The 20,390-nt window shown below is 40.1% G+C and overlaps 1 protein-coding gene across 4 annotated transcripts in view; it reads left to right on the forward strand.

The window, feature by feature from the left end:
* Ppt1 (Palmitoyl-protein thioesterase 1) overlaps positions 1 to 20,390 on the forward strand; it is a 482,953-nt gene that overhangs the window by 180,094 nt on the left and 282,469 nt on the right. The window lies entirely within an intron of this gene.

A 20,390-nucleotide genomic window follows, 5' to 3' on the forward strand; every position in this document is an offset into this window, starting at 1 on the left:
GAAGTTCAAATTTTGATTCGTCACTGAATATAACCTTCTTCCAGAAATCTGATGATTTATTTTTAAACTGTTTCGCGAACGCTAAACGTTTTTTAGCATTAATTTTAGATATGAATGGTCGTTTTCTTGATATTCGTCCTGCGAATCCTGCTTCTTTTATGCGTGCACGAATTTGTGTTTCTTGAATCGGTAGATTTAAATCAAGTTTCAACTGTTTGGCCGAAACAAAGGGATTTTTCTTCACTTCTCGTGCAATCACCCGATCCTGTTTACGAGTTGTCTTCCGAGGACGTTCAGATTTTGATTGATTTTCTGCAGTTCCATTCTGTTCTAATCTATGTACTATTTTCCTTACACCTTCCACAGAAATGTTGAAATCAACAGCAATTTTTCTTAAAGAATCTCCTCTTATTCTTCTGCTAAATATTTGTGACCTTTCTGCAGGTGTGAGTTCTCTAGTTTTCGGCACTATAAAGCAATGTTTATAATTTAAAGTGGTATTATACAGGGTGTTCGGCCACCCCTGGGAAAAATTTACATGAGCGATTCTAGAGGCCAAAATAAGACGAAAATCAAGAATACCAATTAGTTGATGGAGGCTTCGTTACAAAGTTATTAACGTTTAAAGTTCCGCCTGTAGAATGGCAACCTACGTACAGCTGCGTTCGCGCGGAAGGTTGCGGCAGGCCAGTGCTAGTGGTTCTCACGCAGCATGAAAAATTCTACTTACCGACGCTATCGACAGCCTTAGATTTTTGTCCATTTAGGGAAATGCGAACACCTTACGTTGAATAAGATTCAACCTGTCTTATGAAAATCCAGAAGGGCATATCAAAACTCGCCCGACGAGATTTTCACAGAGAAAGGGTGAATGTCACTTCCGATACCATAACGTTGTGTACAAAAATCACCCACACGCGATCATACATGCCCCACAATCGTCCACAATGTCCGTAAGTATCCACAAATAATCCTTTCAAGCACTAACCACTATGCAATTAAATAAACACGCACCGCAATTACGGTATTCGTGAGTGACTATGTGTATGTGCACCACGATTCTTCAGAATTACTTACGAATAGAATTGTTATTAATTTTTAAATACACTTTAATTTAAAAATGTAAAAAGGAATTTAATATTCGCTGATTGTTTATATCACTGTATTTCTTACATGCTCAATAATACATAACTGAATGAAATATCTCTAAAATGTGTCGCGTGAACTGTCTTGACTGATTCTTTTTTACGACTAACTAGCTGGCCGAACACGTGCCGATGTTGCCCTTTGTCTCCACTGAGCGTAGAGTGCATGTGTTTGTGTGTATGTGTGTGTGTGTGAGAGAGAGAGATAAGCGAGACGAGTGACGTAGAATCGGGGTCCTTTTCGGCATTTGTTTCTCAGAACCTCGTCGATCGATGGCACAGTCAGCTGCTAGTATTGTTACATTCTTCGACGTGAACGCAAATCGATGGGAAAATTTCATTTATCCTACGATTCCTTTTTACATTTTTAAATTGTAGTGTATTTAAAAAATTAAGAACGTTTCTATTCGTAAGTAACTCGGAACAATCGTGGTGCACGTACACATAGTCACTCACGAATACCGTAATTGCGGTGCGTGTTTATTTAATTGGATAGTGGTTAGTGCCTGAAAGGATTATTTGTGGATACTTACGGACATTGTGGACGATTGTGGGGCGTGTATGATCGCGTGTGGGTGATTTTTGTACACAACGTTATGGTATCGGAAGTGACATTCACCCTTTCTCTGTGAAAATCTCGTCGGGCGAGTTTTGATATGCCCTTCTGGATTTTCATAAGACAGGTTGAATCTTATTCAACGTAAGGTGTTCGCATTTCCCTAAATGGACAAAAATCTAAGGCTGTCGATAGCGTCGGTAAGTAGAATTTTTCATGCTGCGTGAGAACCACTAGCACTGGCCTGCCGCAACCTTCCGCGCGAACGCAGCTGTACGTAGGTTGCCATTCTACAGGCGGAACTTTAAACGTTAATAACTTTGTAACGAAGCCTCCATCAACTAATTGGTATTCTTGATTTTCGTCTTATTTTGGCCTCTAGAATCGCTCATGTAAATTTTTCCCAGGGGTGGCCGAACACCCTGTATGTAGGATATTGTTCAACATTGAGAAAACAACAAATAAATTATTAATTAACACTTATTATATATAATATACAAATATATTATGTAGGATCAGGGAAGTAATAAGAAATATACACGAAGCAAACGATACAAACAACACAAACTGTTTAATGAACACTGTTTACAACTTGAAATAACAACACACGGAACAAACCACACCAAACTCAACTATTCTGAATTAAACTAGAAAACTAACGTACAATATAACACGACTATTATTTTCGACATCCGTTCTCGTCTCGACCTTTTCCCGACTGTTTTTCGATATCGGCCCCTTTCTTAGATAGCCGCGCTTTTGCCCGTTGCGATGACAAAACGCCCATCTGTTTCGCGGCGAGCATCAGCCCGGTCGCACCGCATACCCGGGCACTTACCGGCGCACCCTGAAGTGCACCCTGCTTCTCCCCTTCCCACAATTATAACAAAATAAACTCAAAATTGCGTGTCAACTTACTTTCCGCGTGGGTCTTTTATGCAAACTTAAAACTATACGTCTGTTATTTACAGTTTCCTGAACTAAACTGAACAGTAAGCTAGTAGAAGTAAACAATAAGTGATACATAAGTTCAGAGCCTGGAAAAAATGTAAACACTTGGCCTTTCATCAGAAATACATACTTTCGAAACATGTCAACATACTGTTCGCGGCGACTGTACGATTCCAAGTGTCGACTGCCCCATCATTTTTACTTTCCAACCTATGTAATGTATAAGGTACCATAATGAAAAAAAAATTTCGAAAATTTTTTTTAGCGTAAATACACGTTTTAAGACCTCCTGATCATATTGTGACTATTAAAAAAAAAGGAAATTTTTTTTGTTCCTATGCTATTAACATGATTGCGTCTAAACAGCTGAATGAATTTCAATGAAACTTTGCATTTAAATTTTATATTCTCGTTTCAAGGTCTGATTAGATTTTGAGCGTGATCAGCTCTTAGATAATGATGATTATACGTCTTATAGTTTTCTAATTATTTCGATACATATACATTATTTGTAAAAAATTTTTAAAGCGATTTATATAAATCTTAAGAAGGATTAAGATCAAATAAACTTTTCTCCTATCTTTTCTAGAAAGGAAAAATTAAACGAAATCTTATACATTGCATACCTACCTAAACCACATTAAAAACGTATTCCACAAATATTTTAGAATAATGTTGTTCAAAACAGTCTTACTCGTAAAGGGTTAATTAAGGTGTTTGCGCAATAGCACAATGTCGCACGCCAACTTAATTTTGTGCAACTGATTGGGAGGATGAGCTTGGAGGCTCCAATACGAAGTATCCGCTGGAGAGGTTCTTCGGTCTGTTGACTCGTGTTCTGTCTTGTGTGTGGTTGGTTTGCCTTTTTTACTCAATCTGCTCTCTGGGCCAAGGTTGCCCAAAGAGCTAGCCTTGCCATGGGCGTATCCAAGACCATGGGAGGAAGTATTAGTCGCTAATTGGTTTTGTATTATTGATGCGCCGGCCAATCATTTTGGCGGCGAAGTTGGTTGGTGGGAGGCGGAATGCGACGGTAGTTTTTAATAATTTTTTCGAGGGCAATTAGCTCGACGATATTTCGTTTTCGAACGATTTACGATAGGGACTTGGCCTGCGTGCGGCCCAAGAGGGATGATCGTAAGGATACATTCCAGATGCCTGTCGATGGCTGGTGACTCGGAGTCATGTAGCTATCGGGCGTCATAGGATTGATTGTTTGAAAGAAAACATGGGTATGTTAGGAAAAGACAAGCGACCCGACGTTGTCTTGCTTTAAAGAATAGGAACGCTGTTCCTTGAGGATCTGGCCACGGAGTGGGGAAGGCGAGGGTGCCTTCTGGTAAGAGGACTAAGTTTGACCTCTTGGCACTTACCCCAGAACCTTGACGGAGAGAACGTTCCGAAATTTTCAAAGTCTTATTCAATTTCTAACATGTATATGAAAGTTGCTACTTTTCGTAACAACTCCTCGCATACAGTGGACGAAATTTCTATAAGAACACTATGATTTTTAATAAGAATTTAAATAATTTTGATGATATAATGAAATGAATGCTAGGAAATAGTTAAGGTGTAATAGAAGCTGGAAAAATAATATATAGATCTAGAGAAAATAGTTTATTTTTATCATAAACAAGATATTACAGTTTGACACACGGAAATATGGCGGTATAAGAACAGTCTTTTTAATTTCTTTCAGAGAATTAAATTGAAAAATTAGTAACTACTACCGCCCTTCTTCTTAATTATATCAAATATTCTGTTTTTCATACTATTAATTAGTTTCTGTAATGTTGTTTTTTCAATTTTATTCCATTCGGATCTTATTGCACTCTCTAGCTCTTTAATGTTATTGTATTGCTTCCCATTTTTATACAGGGTGATCGACCACCAAAATAAGACGAAAATCAAGGATACTAATTTGTTGATTGAAGCTTCCTTAAAATGTTATTAATGTTTAAAGTTCCGCCTGTACTGAATTTTTTTCTCGAAAATGCGCAAGATTTCAGGCTTATGTGTAATGACCAAAATGATTGTAATTGACTGAAATTTTTTAATTTTGTCAAAAAATATCACACCTCGAATTTTTTTTCGAAAGTGGATAGAATTTCGGAGGTATGTGTATTCACCAAAAATGATTGTATTTGACCCCCGTAATCGAAAATAATTTTTCCTGGACGATTAAAAATTTTTGAATTTAATTGTTAATAACTTTTTAACGAAGCCTCAATCAACAAATTGGTATTCTTGATTTTTGTCTTATTTTGGCCTCTAGAGTCTGCTATTAAAATTTTTCCCAAGGGTGGCCGAACACCCTGTATACCGCACGTGATAAAATTCCCCACACGTTCTCCATTGGATTTAGATCTGGAGAACGAGAGGGCCACTTCATAAGTGGCAAATCTTTTTGTCCAAACCACTCTCGAGTCTTCTTCGCATTGTGTACCGCGGCGTTGTCTTGTTGAAAGATAACATTATTTTCATGATACTCTTCAATAAATGAAATTAAAATATCATCCAAAAGATCAATGTACTTTTCTGCATTCATTCTAGTCGAAATTTTACAAATTGGCGTTTTCGAATTGTAACTAAATGCTGCCCAAACCATAAAACTTTCACCGCCAAAATTTCGACTCATGCTTACGGTTTTATTTTTTCTTAAGTCGTGCCAGTAATATTTGCATCCATCCGGACCGTCAAGATTAAACTTCTTTTCGTCCGAAAATATTACATTGTTCCATTCTTCGTCCCAGGTCATATGTTTTTTAACAAACTTTAATCTTGCAGCTTTGTGCTCTTGAGTAAGCGGTGGCTTAGTTACCATTTTTGTCCATTTTAATCGTGCATCATTATGCAATATTTGCTGTACACGTCGCGTAGTTACAGATAGATGTACATCTCTCTTTACTTCAACGGCAGTTGTATTATTATTTATTATTTCTTTAAAAATTCGAGAATGGTCACGCCTGGTTAATTTTCTATTGTCTCCACTACAGTGGTTTTTGCCATATTTAATACCTAACTTTAAGTAATTATGTACACACGTACTAGATCTATTGATTTTTTTTGCAATTTCTCGAATAGAGAATCGTGCATCGTGATATGCATCTATTTTTGCTTTCTCCTGCGAAGACAAAACTTTTCCTAGCAGCACTGTAATACACCACAGAATTATTTAACTTTCTCATATAAATATTGTATTTCAGTATCAATACTTACTCCTAATAGGATGAAATCGAGGTTACTTCCATATATGATGAAGTAAAACTGAGGAATACTTGCTGTTCTTATAGAAATTTCGTCATTGCCTTTATCAGCATATTGTTGCGCCGGGGAGTATTACTCGTCGATCGCCTCATATTAAAACACAATTAAAATAGCACAACGTAACACAACTAAGAACTTTATTAACAAGGATGCTTCTCGATACGTTCGTTTGCCTTGCGATCTGTCGTAGTTCTCTTCTTCAAATCGTTTCCGGTTTCTCAGCAACCGGAAGGCTCGGGATCTCGCATCCGCTCGTTTTTGTGTGGCAGCTTCACCTCATCGCGAAGCCTCTTCACACCATTGCGACGATGCAATTTCGCGGTATTGCGCGGCATCTTCATACCGTCGCAACAATATTATTATTTCTGTTTACCAAGCGTTGAACACGCTAGTTTGTTTATATTTCTTATATCCCAGTAACAGTGCGGTGTTTGGTGAAAGATTTCCTCATATCAGTACCAGATATTTATTAAATAAAGGAATATTTTGTAGAAAATCATAGTGTTCTTATAGAAATTTCGTCCACTGTATGTCTGGAACGGTATTGCACGCTTCGCGCACTACCATTGCAGACAGATGACACGGACAGCGGACAGTCAAAAATTTGTTTCTGCATTTTGTTGCAAGCTTTGTCATAAAGGGCGAGTGTCGCCCTGTTAAGCGTTGTCACATGACAAAGCGACAATATTTTCGAACGGAATTTCTCTTTCAATCATGGCAATCTCAAATGTTTTAAATACATTATCGGCGCCACAATCTGTGGCATCAAGATGTAATGATTCTACCAACGTCATCCAGTTCTCGGATGTTTCGTCAATGTAAATTGAAAATTTAGTGTTTTATAAAACACTAGAAATACGTTTTGTTTCATAAGGATACAAAACGTTTGATATAATGATAGAACACTTCGTTCGACCGAACAACATATGTTTCAAGACATCAGGATCTTGCCCAATATCTTTTAAAACTTCAAGAATCGTCTCTGCGGTTTGATACGGAATTTTTTTTTGGCTATTAATTTGGCAAATTTTATCTCCGCAGATTTTATCCGTTCATCCAACAACAGAGGCGATTCTTCGGATTGCGTCGTAAAATTATTTTTCAAGTCGTCCGCGTTATCGTTACTCTTTTTACAATTATCAATAATCGACATGAATATTTTTTATTACAAACCGAACAGAACCATAAATAAGGATCTCCGTCAACTTTATGCAACCATTGCTTTTTTCTTTTTCGTGAGGAAAATCTTCGAAAGATTCCCTCCCACCTCTTTGGGGAGAGGCGGGAGGTGTGTGTGGGATTCCCCGCGCCCATGGAATGACGGGCGCGGGACCTACCCACTAAAAACCCCACGATGACCCTTCCGCACGATTTGGGAGGATACCGGGAATCGCTCGAAGCATCCTTCCGGTATCCTCCCCGTGCCCGCGCTGTGCGCCCACCCACGGGGGGACAAAACGGTTCCCCCCGGCAGTTACGCTATCTCATGGCGGCAGAACGAGGCCACTCCGTCTCAGGGCCGCGTTTAGTGGCGACTGCGAGCCCCAACTCGCAACCGCGCGCGACCTCCTTTCTACCCCTCGACGACTGGTGGCTCATGGCCGTACCATGCCACAGAGGGTGCCTCCCCTTGTGCCGGACCCGGATTGGGGAGGCAGTTCCACTCCCATCCGGTCCGACCCTGCGCCGCCTGGCGGGAGGAGGTTCTCTTAAGGATCCCCCTCCCAGCCAGGGTCATCCGCCACGCTGTGGGGGCCGCCCATGACGCCCGGCGCCTGGACGACGCTCTTCCGCCACTACACGAGCGCGAGCCTCAGCTCGCCGCTGAAGCCGCTCCCTGCCCGCGGCCTCCTGCAGCATTACGCTCTCGCAGAAGGCGGCCAGGGCCCTCCACTTTCCCTCGCTACCGAGCATGGCGCGCGCCACGCCCGGCAGCGAGACATTCCGCCCAATGACGCCGACCAAGACACGGCGCTCCCTCTCCCACGCAGGGCACACCTCGAGGGTGTGTTCAGCCGTGTCCTGCTCAGCGTCACAATGGCAGCAACTCGCCGTCGGCTCCTTCCCTATCCGAAGCTCCCATGCCCGGTGAACACCTGTGCCATCCGGTAAGTGAGGCTTCCATGATCTCTGTCCAGCCACTTAAACAGGAGTGGCCGAACAGCCCCTACTGTCCGGGGTCCCGCGGTTGTCAGAGCCAACCGCTCCTGCCACGCAAGCACCACGAACTGCCGGGCCTGGCGCTTCAAATCGCCCCAAGTACCGTAGACCGATGAGAAGATGACGAGCGGGACGGCACAGGGGAAAAGGGAGCCCTTCACACGCTCCGCCTTGTCCCCACGTTTGATCCTCGCGTAGCCCACACCATTTGACTTTAGCGGCACACTCTTACATAGGCGTAGCAATTTCGTATTTTCGAGGGAGATAGTACTATTGTTCGTGCATAACTTTTCACGAATGAAAACGTAAATACGGAAACTGTGCTGTATTGTTAATAGAATTAAATTATTTTTCCTTACATATACGGGGTGTTCGGCCACCCCTGAGAAAAATTTTAGTGCGGGATTCTAGAGGCCAAAATAAAACAAAAATCAAAAATACCAATTTGTTGATGGAGGCTTTGTTAGAAAGTTATTAACGTTTAAAATTCCATCCGTACTGAATTGTTTTCTCTAGAATGCGCAAGATTTCGGGGGTATGTCTATTCACCAAAAATGATTGTAATTGACCCCTGCAACCGAAAATAATTTTTCCAGAACGATTTGAAATTTTTAAATTTAATTGTTAAGTGGTTGTAGTTACCGTTAGACTTTATACAATAGATCCATTTAACTTCCACGATTTCTTTATTGACAGGGATATTTACCACTGACCATGTTTGATTCTCTTCAAGACTTTCTCTTTATCCATTGCATTCAACCACTTGTCAGATTCAAAACAGTTTACCGCTTCTTCGTAACTTTCCGGTACTTTTGCATTACTATAGTTTACATAAACGATGTGATCATCAAATCTCTTCGGTCTCAGAGTTTCTCTTTTAGGGCGACCAGTATTTTTCTTATTCTTAATCTCGTTCCATTTCTCTTCACTGTCTTTTCTTTTTTCTTCTCTTTCATTTTCTTTTCCATCCTCTCTTTCATCCTGAGGTTCGTATACTGAACCTTCCTGTTTTTGATCAGTTAAATTTTTATCAGTGGCATCTTCAATATTTGGTGTATCTTAATGTTCCGTAACCTTAATAGATTTGACATTCTTCTCAATGAATTTTACATTGTGACTGACAACAACTTTGTTTTGAACTAATACTTTATATCCAAGATCCGTATAACCAATCAAAATGCCTTGTGCGGATTTTGGGTGTAATTTTGAGGAACGGCAGGCTTCAGGGATTTGTACAAACGCTTTGCTTCCATATATTTGGAGATTAGTTATATCAGGTTTCTTATTAAGGAAAATTTCAAATGGAGTTTTATCTTCTGTTGTGTTAGTAGGTAATTGGTTACCAATATATGCTGCAGCGTACACACATTCACGCCAATAGCGTTTTTCAATTTGGGCTTCAGCTAGCAGACATCTAGCACGATTTTGCCACGACGGCGAAAGTTCTATATCGGCTTTTACGCCGCGCGTTCGCGGGAGCTACTACTCGATTAGTCCATTGAACACTCACAATTAAAACCGCTAAGGTAGATAGTTGCTCGAAGTGGATTATAGCCCAATCTTGCCTGGAGTGTCACAGTATTGGAAATAGGTGGTGGAATAAAAAAACAATTTACTTTATATAACTTTTACTAAGCTTTTACTAAACACGTGGAAGGCACGTCTTCACGCTTTCAAAGGAACATACAGAATGAATAGGTCAGTGACGAAAAATTCGTCCCGTACCCTCAGACCCAATCGGTCCTATACTTTGTCTGAACAAGCCAAGGAAGGGACACAGCTGCACCCTCTTGACTTGTATTTCGAAACATACGCGTCGATGGTTTTTGTCACATAAAAAAAACTTTCTCTTTTAGAAGAGAAAAACCAACACACAGTAACGTCATCTCGAGAGTTTTAAGAAAACTGAGCTCCTCGAGCGAGAAAAATGCGGCCCGTATATACTTGAAATTGAGCCCTTACAGTGGCGGGGCATTACCATATAAGGCAATGAAAATTGGGCCGGGTGCTCACATACGGCATAAGTCAACCCCGTTCAAGGGGTTGTACGCTAGATGATCGGGCCAACGCTCAAGCCACCAAACGTTTCGGCTCCATACATGAGTGATATGTAATAAAAAGAACGATTTCTTCTTTCAATTTGACCGTTTGCGTGTGACGTTGCGGTCGCAATTAATACCTGCTAAATATTCAGTTCTGACAAAAATTCTTTAAATTTGTTCGAAGTAAATGCGCTGCCTCGATCCGAAACAATATTGTACGGTTTACTATAAATGGAAAAATAAGTTCATAAATGCCGTATCACTTCGTCCGCATTGGTACTGACGGTCGGATAAAATTTTACAAATTTCGTAAATGCGTCAATCATTTCAAAAACATACTTATAACGGTGATTTGTTCATTCCAACGGATTATAGTGATCAACGTGCACGCAGTAAAACGGTACTGAATTCTTATCTGAACATTCTAATATGCCTTCTACCCGGTTCGCAAAAAAAAATAGTTTTGTCACGTAGCCGTGCATAGCAGTGGTACGGCCCGGTCGTGCTGACGCAGTGAAGACGCAGCTTTAGACTTAACCTAAACACATGGCGGAGACGTGGCGCCAGTTTGTCGCCGCCACACTTGTAAGTAAATTCTAAAACGCTCCAGCGCATGAACTATTGCTAATGCTTTTAATTCGAAATTATTATATCTGCTCTCTGCCTGAATGGTTCTTTTACTAAAATAACAGATAGGGTGGAATTTATCATCTATTTGCTTTTGCAATAATACCGATCCAAATCCGTGTGAACTCGCATCGCAATGCAACTCAGTCTCTGAATGTACAGAGTAAATAGCTAATACAGATTCCGACATTAATATTTTCTTAAGATTTTCAAAACAATTTAAATTAAACTTAACTTAACTTTAACTTGTTGTCCCATCGTAACTGACTTTGGATTTCAATAAGTCGCACATTCGTTTTGCTATTACTGCAAAATTTTTTAGGAATCTCCTAAAATAAGAAACTAAATCCAAAAAGCTCTGTAGTTTGCGGTAATTTCTGGGGATAGGATAATCGTACACAACCTTTAGATTTTCTTCACTCGGTCTAATGCCTTGCAAGTTTATACGGTAGCTTAGATAGACTACTTGCGTATGCAAGAAAGCGCATTTAGCTAATTTTAAATCTAAACAATTTCTGATTACTGCATTAAAAACTTCTGCCAGTATCTCTAAATTTTTACAAGCTGTTTCGGTGGCAATTAAGATATCGTCTAAATATATCAAAATTTTTTGTTGATTTAATAATTGTCGAAATGCGGTATTTATAAATCTCTTGAAAAATGATGAGCCGTTTGTTGACCCAAAAGGCATACGTAGGTATTAAAATTGACCCATAAAACATGTAAATGCCGTGTATTTAACTGAGTTTTCCTTCATAAAAACATGGTGAAACGCATCTTTCAAATCTAATCGAGTCAAATACAATTTGTTTTACAATTGATCAATTTGATCATTTATCCTAGGAATAGGAAAATTAAATGGTGAAATCCACCGCCATTTTATACTGTCCGGTTTTCTTCTTTATCAATACGATCGGGCTACAATAATGTGATGTGCTCGGACGGATAATTTTTCGACTTAATAGATCCTGAATTATTTGAGTGACTGTATTTTTTTCGCAGTACGATAAATGTTGCGGATTGTAATAAAAGGGTTGGTGATTCAGTCTCAAAATTAATTCCATTTTTAATTTTGTGTCTGGAAGTTCGGATCTACTCGGTTTCACGTAATGCTCGTCAACAATTTGTCCTACCTTTTCCTGTTATTCGTATTCTAAATTTGGATGAACTATTATGTTGTCCAGAACATCGTTATTTACGTTATCTATCTTCATTATTTCCTCAATTGAGCTAGGGCGAATAACAATCGATTTCCCGATCGTAACATCTAAGTTGTCGTTATTAATAAAATCACGACCTAATAAACAATCGCAACTAAGCGTTCGATCCGGAATTACGTAAAAGTCGAGTGTTGCTTCGCAACCCAAAACTAATGTTTTTTTGTCGCAACTGGCCTAATATTTCTATCGCGCTTCTGTTCACTCCTTCAAATCGCATCGCACGATCGTAATTATTTAATTGAACATTCGTGCGGACTAATCTCTGACTTAAAAATGACACCGGACTTCCGGTATTGATAATCGCTTCGATCTTACCTATATCTGAAATTAATTCGACGATATAACATGGAGTTATCTCGCTTGCCCTTAAATTAACCAGGTGTGTGTTCATCTCGCCCTTCTTCGCTCTTCTCACTTCTTTCGACGCTTCCGATTGCCGCGAACAAGACTGTTTCTGATGTTCGACCGATCCACAGATGTAGCACGATCCTGGACTCCTCGGCTTCGGACAGGCGTTGGCCAAATGTCCCGCCTCGTTGCAGTTGAAGCATCGAGGTGGTGGCCCGACATACACTCGCGACGGTATTTATGTTGACACATGCATTTCATCACAAATATACGAAGAAAAGTATGATACTATAAAAATAGAAGCAATTTCTAATACAACCACAGTTGTTAACGGTTATTTACTTCATTTTTATAAGAAATTAGGTATTTTTGATATTGTATATAGACACAATAGTAATAAATACAAAACAATTATCAAAACTGAACAACGGTAATTAAGTTGACAATATATACGACACAACGTTTTAATTTTCAAACATAAAATTAATAAGATGTTTGGTAGCCCTTCGCTTTTATAACTTCTAAAAGCCGTTTTGGCATACTTTCGATTAGATTTTTTAACGTATTAGAGCTTATTTTAACCCATTCCTGTTTCAATGCTTCAATGAACTTTATTTTTGAATATCTTTCATTTTGTGATACTTGCCGGTCCATTTCTTCCCATAAGTGTTCGATGGGGTTTAAGTCTGGGCTTTGGGGCGGCCAGGGAATCAGTTTTATTTTTTGTTCATAAAAGAATTTTTTAGACACTTTTAGAGTATGTTTGGGATCGTTATTCTGTTGGAAAATAAACGATTCGATTTCTCAGAATTTTTCAATGGAATCAAAAAGATTTTCTTCTAGCAGCTGAACATATTTTGCACCTGTAAGTTTTCCTTCAATAATGGCTAAATTGCCTACATTTTCATTATTAAAACAACCCCACATCATTACGCTACCTCCTCTATGTTTTATGTTTAGCGTAATTAACGTGGATTTGAATGACTCCCCTACCTTTCTCCATGCATATTTTCTTCTTCTGTTCGATTTTAATTCAAACTTTGATTCGTCACTCCAAATGATCGATTTCCAGAATGAAATTTGTTTTTTATAATACTCTTGTGCAAATTTTAACCGTGAAAATTACATTCGTGTATTCGAGATTTTATTTGTGTAATTCCAATCGGTAAACAAAGATTTTCTTTTATTTCTTTCCATGTAATAAATGGATTTTTGTTGACTTCTGTAAGAATTGCTCTGTCTTCACGCCTAGTCGTTTGTCTTCTCCGACTCGTTTTAGGTAAATTTTCTGCTTTTTCGATATTTTTGAGCTTTTTAAATATTTTTCTAACTCTTTCTCTTGATATACCGAAATTAGAAGCAATTTTTTGTAGGGAATCACCTTTTACTCGTCTTTTATATACTGCGACTCGTTCCTCTGGAGTTAATTCATGTGTTTTCGTGATTTTTTATAGAAAAATTACACTTTATAATTATCAAATACAACTGAAATATGTTTTCCAACTTTACTGTTTTTATAAAATAACGTTAACGCTTAAGGAGAAGGTTAATATTTTATCTACATGCTAATAACTATTTTCTTTTTATGTAAGAGGTCACCGTTCGGCTCGAAGAGTCTGGGGTAAGTGCCGTGCCGTTCATCACAGTCCTCTTACCAAAAGGCAAAAGCCCTCCCCACTACGTGGCCAGATCCTTCTACGAACTCTTATCTTTTTCCACGTGCCATGCCGCACCATGACTTCGGGTCATCGGCCACGCACGCAGCACCTTTGACGATCGGTGATCGGCCTCCCTATCGCCGACCCATAAACAAAACATCCGCGACTCTCAGAATTCGTCCCGCCTCGAGTATCAACTCCGTCGGCCCAAGTCTGATGACAGACTTATGGTTCCGACATCGACACCTACAAGACTCTTGAGAGTCGGGTCAAAGCCCCGAATGCATTGATCCCGCCACGTGTCACCCTTGTACACGTGCTGACGCTAACATACAGAATGAAAATTTACATGTGTCAACTTACTTCTCGACCACACAAAAATGCACTAGCTCTTGTTAGGAAATCGAACGAAGCGAGTGGCTAAGACGGGCCACGTGCGTTTTGTCAACGCATGACCCTTCTCAAGGAAAAGTTCCTTGAGAGCAGGGGTGTCATAAAGAAACAAACGGTCACCCTGGCGAAGGCATTCGCCTCAGACTAGAACGAACGTATTCTTGTAGCGACCATCGCCTGGAACGGACGCAATAAAGGACCAAGTTTTATTTTGAAAACGCCCACGTTACTTTTCTTGACTCTTACACTCTGCAAAACACTGAATATTTTCCACAAACGTTCACTCTTCTGGTTTCTGTTTTGTACTGATGCATTGTTAGCATTTGATACGTAAACAATTTGGTCACCGTAGCAACAATGGTGAAATATATAAGGCACCAGTTAACACAAAATATGCGAATCGTTAGAATTTACGAATGTCAACATAAATACCGATGCGAGTGTGTCCTGGTACCGTATGCGTCTTCCCCGTTAAGTTGCTCGTACTCGCTGCACCGATCGTCGGCGTCACAGGTGCCACGGGTCCCTTCTTCAACCACGGTCAAATTAAATTTAAGTGTTTGGCTTTGTAATGATTAACTTTCCCCATTGGCTCGTCTGGAATCCCGTCCACAATGTACTGTATCAGCGATTCGGATTAAATCGATCTTTATACTGTGTTGGGAACCGGGTAAGAAACGCGTAGACCGTTGGTATATTATAGGTATAATATATTTTGCAGTGGTTTCTGATTTTACTCGGTTATAACAACTAAGTTCTATGATAAGGCTAAACGAGGAGTGACGTGACGTGAAGTGATCGTATTCGAAATCGTACTGAGAATGAGGAGGTGTCCTGTGTTTTGGCTCCTATATATATATATTCTATGTTCTGGTAAATCGATGGGGAAGGACGAGCCCTTACCGACGGAGGTGATGGAGGATGATCTTTGCACGAAATTGAACTTTGAGCGACTTAGTCAGCGTGCTGCGCTGACTAAGATGTTTTTGCTATTCGGCTATTTGACGGCAGGGTATTGTGACTCAGATAGTAAACAGGGGACTAGTCCTCCAACAACTGAAATTTCCTTCATTTTCAAAAAATATTCGTGCACCGATTCGTTCCGCTGCATTTTTCTGGTGCGCAATTTTCGTGCAAATTTGCACTGTTTACCCGCGTAGCAAATTCCTCCAGTAACCGACTTTTCAATCGTGCCCACGATGAAAGTTCCCTCTCACCTTGCACGAACAATCTCGCCAATCCTTTCAAACATTTTCTTCCGAATAGAGTTTTCTGCAGATCGGACCATGCAAATGACGTCGCATTCTCCTCAAACTCTTCCATCCACCTCTCCACGGGATATCCATCGCTTCCGTTAAATGTTCGTATCGAGTCTTCGATATCTCGAAAATTCAACACAAAGGGTATAGCTGAATAAGGGGGTCAAATGTGTCCTTGAACCAAATTTGACATACGATGGATCCATCGATAGAGCATCAGAAAAGAACATTCTGTGCCAAATTCCAACCCTCTATCTTGTTCGGAAGGGTAGTTATAGAGAAAATTCAAATTAGCGAATTTGTGTCTATTTCCCCTATTTAATCGAGTACGAAAATTATGAACAAAATCTGGTGCATTGTGGTTATCGAGGTACGTGTTTGAGAATTTTTTCCGATTTTTCGATTCGAAATCTTAGGCGTGAAAAATTAAAAGTTCGGTCGCACTTTCAAAGGTGAAACCAGTAAAATGCCTTAGTCGCTTCCGGTTGTTTCGGTCGCCATCTTCCTCGAAAACGAGCTTGTGCAGAGCGCAAATCCGCTGAGTCGCAGCTCTTCCAAGGCTTTCGTGTATATTCGGAATATCTTTCAGAGATATCATAGTCACTATTCACGTTCCACAATTTAACAAAACTAACACAATTGTTCAGATAGTTCTGATCCCACTTCTGAAGCTGTAGTAGTTTCTTACGGGAATGTCAGGAACCGTACTCGAATTTTAACGATTAGCAAGGATAATATGGATATACAGAGTGGGACAATAACTATTAGCACCTCAGATATCTCAGAACCTATAAGTTTCACAGAAATATTTGCTGAAATAAAATTGCACAGTACAAGGGGGCCATTCGGTGTCGATAATAGTGTTTTTGTAGGTGGAGGTACGTCGGACATTTGAAGGTCATCTCTATTTTTTTAAATGGATCGATATGTTTTTGCTTCCGTATCATGATAGAGGATCTTAAAACGAGTTCAACGACCAATGACATAAGGTTATTAAAGGTCATAGAAACTAGAGAAAGGCGATAATACTTACTGTTTAAATATCGCATTAATTCGAGATATTTGAACATAGAACAAAATTTGTTAAACAGTGTTGTTTTCAAGGTACATAACCGACCAGAGGATTCTCGATCGCGGCGTCCGTTACGCGACACAATACAAACTAGAAAAATCACGATTTTCGAGTTTTTTCAGAAAGTCACGCGATCGACCAAGTAACGTTTGAGTTCGAACAAGCGGTTCAACGTACACGTACAGAGAGAAGGTACGATTATATGTCGGACAGAGACGGATAATAAAAACGACGGCAGCGTCGCTAGGCGGATTTTCCTCCGCCTGAGTCTACATTTTAGATTGTCTGTGCTCGTCCGTCACTCTTAATCTGGATCACGCTTCGCAGAATTTCCACGAATCTCCGAATAATTCTGAGTTATTCGAACTTTCGTTGAGACACACAAATTCTTAAGCTGATTCCCGTCGCGAGCACGAATAGTATCGAGTCTTTCAAACTTTCGTTACGCGATCAAACGACGTAAGCGGTAGTCTTACTGGTTCTGATTGCGAGGCAATCCCATACCAGGAACCTACGCGTGATTCCGTTTTGTCGAATTAGCTATTTAATCGATTAGGTCGTGAGTACGACCCGGTTAAAAGATTGCGAAACTCGTTGGTTATCAACGAGATCACGGATTGCTGCAAACAGCGATCGTGTGAGAGGTATCGAGAGTAACTCTTGGTTTTTCCTTGATTGTCGACCGACTTTCAACCCACCTACAGGGGCCTCGTAGGCGTATATACCCTGGGTGGACTTGCCGCCCTCGAGTCGGTGCTTGGGATAATCCTTGCGCTCTCAGCATCCGGCGACTCGCTAGAGCGCTGTTCACTCATCGCCAGTGTGTACGGCCATTGAGCGTAGAACGCGACTCACATAGTGCCGTGGTATTCGAGTTTGAACCAATAAGTCGCTAAGTGCGCCGTTAAAGACTGCACCATACCGTGCCCCGTACGCACTACGAGGACGGTAAGAAACTGAGGACCGAGTAACGGTTGGAGACTTACAACCTCCCTCTATTCGCCCTCTCCTGCGACAAAGAAGTGTTGCAGTCGCCAAAGAAACGAGACTGAATCTAGTTTTCATGAAAATATAATCGAACAATTCCCGCTCCTGAGTGCGACAAGCACAAACCAGGAGCGTGCGGAAAAGAGTGAGACACAACGTGGCTACCGTTGTCAGGTATTTAACGCCTAGACTCGTCTTTCTCTTTCTGTTCTAGAACAGCGCGACACGAGCCATCAGGCCGAACGACGCGAGGGATTTTCTAGACGTTAGCCAGACGTCTGGGTTTTTCCCCCAATTTCTTCTATATATTGTGATTAAGAGTCAAATTTAAAGAAATAAACGAAAATAAAGTTCAAATTCCACCGCTTATTTTCCCAGCGTTCCTTCCCTCGAGATTCGGACTACCGTTAAGCGAGGCGTTTAAACCTCCTCCCCCTAATACTTACGGTTTCGGAAACATACGTTTGTTGTAGGTAGTTATAATAGGTAGATGACCATCACTGTCAATGCATCATTGGATTCTTTTTACGATTGCAAATCTTAGAGTGTCACAATCTATTGACGCACAGGCTACAATAATTCGCTTTTGCATGTCGTAAGGTGTAGTTGGAATTCTTCGTACACTTTCTCTTTCAGTGTTCCTCGCAGAAAGAAATCTAGAGGTGTTAAGTCTGGTGAACGAGCTCGCCACGATATTAGACCGCCGCGTCCAATCCAACGATTTCGAAATTTGTCATCGCGTTCCCTTTGCGCAATCAATGAATAATGTGTTGGACATCCATCATGTTGATACCACATGGTTTGTCGTATAAGTAAAGATAATTCTTCTAGCAAAATATCCAATGTATCCTTAATAAAATTAGCATAGATGTTGTCATTCAAATTTCCATTGATAAAATAAGGACCAATAATTGTATCACCTATGATATCGCACCATACATTCACAGACCATTGTTTTTGACGTTCAACCTGTCGCAGCCAATGTGGATTTTCCGGTGCCGACAAAAGGCATATTATGCAAATTAACATTTTCGCGATTTGTGAATGTTGCTTCATCAGTAAATAAGACGGTATTAAGAAAAAATTCATTGTTTTGAATCTGACGTTCAGTCCATCGACAAAACTCAACGCGACTCATGAAGTCGTTCCTATGCAATTCTTGGTGAAGACTAGAATGTTACGGATGAAATTTGTGACGATGCAAAATGCGAAGTACGCTCCTCCTACTAATGCCAGATGTACGTTCAATTTGTCGTGAACTAATATGAGGATTTCTAGTCAGACTTGCGGGCACACCGATTTCCATTTCTTCGTTAGTTACTCGTTTCTGGCGTTCATTTTTACGAACACTTAAATTATCGGTTTGCCTAAGTTTATCACACACATTTCTAAATGTTTGATGCGAAGGCTGAGACCGATGTGGATATCGTTCAACATTAAAGTTTTTCGCACTTACAGAATTTTGTTGTGTAACTTGTAACTGTTCTGTAAATTTATTAAAGTATCCTTCAAACAGTGTTTATTCTCAATGAAGTAAACGGTAAGCATTACGCCTTCCTCTACTGTTTACAATAGGTATGTTTCATTTACTACCAAAACCGTAAGTATTGTCGCCTTTTTCTACTTTTTATGACCTTCAGTGACCTTATGTAATATGTCGTTGAACTCGTTTTAAGATCTTCTATCATGATACGAAAGCAAAAACATACCGATCCGTTTAAAAAAATGGAGTTGGTTTTCAAATGTCCGACGTACCTCCACCTGCAAAAACACTATCATCGACACCGAATGGCCCCCTTGTACTGTGCAATTTTATTTCAGCAAATATTTCTGTGAAACTTATAGTTTCTGAGATATCTGAGGTGCTAATAGTTATTGCCCCACCCTCTATTGCCACTGTTGGAAACAGGTGGTGGAATAAAAAAACAATTTACTTGATATAACTTTTACTAAGCTTTATTTCTAAACACGTGGAAGGCACGTCTTCACGTTTCCAAAGGAACATACAGAATGAATAGGTCAGTGACGAAAAATTCGTCCCGTACCCTCAGACCCAATCGGTCGTATACTTTGTCTAAACAAGTCAAGCTAGGGACCCCCTAGCTGCACCCTCTTGACTTGTATTTCGAGACGCTACTTTTGTCACATAAAGAAAACTTTCTCTTTTAGAAGAGAAAAACTAACAAACACTTTATACGAAATACATTGGGGGATTTTATTAGAAAATGTACCATTAAACATTCGCCAATTGATGTGGTTACAGCACGATGGATGCCCAGCATATTATGCTCGGAGAGTAAGAGATGCACTTATCGAACTTTACCCAAATCGATGGATAGGACATGGAGGATTAGTTTCTTGGCCAGCTCGTTCTCCAGACTTCACTCCATTAGATTTTTTTCTCTGGGGAGCATTGAAAAATGTTGTTTATCAAGAAGTACCCACTACACCAGAAAATATTGTTGCGCCGGGGAGTATTGCTCGTCGCTCGCCTCATATTGTCACACAATTAAAACAGCACAACGTAACACAACTAATGCAAACTAGGAACTTTATTAACAAGAGTGCTTTTCGATACGTTTGTTCGCCTTGCGATCTGTCGTAATTCTAATCTTCAAATCGTTGCCGGTTTCTCAGCAACCGGAAGGCTCGGGATCTCGCATCCGCTCGTTTTTGTGTGGCAGCTTCACCTCATCGCGAAGCCT

Source organism: Colletes latitarsis, chromosome 1 (genome assembly GCF_051014445.1).
Source record: "Colletes latitarsis isolate SP2378_abdomen chromosome 1, iyColLati1, whole genome shotgun sequence".
In the NCBI taxonomy this organism is placed as follows: Eukaryota; Metazoa; Arthropoda; class Insecta; order Hymenoptera; family Colletidae; genus Colletes; species Colletes latitarsis.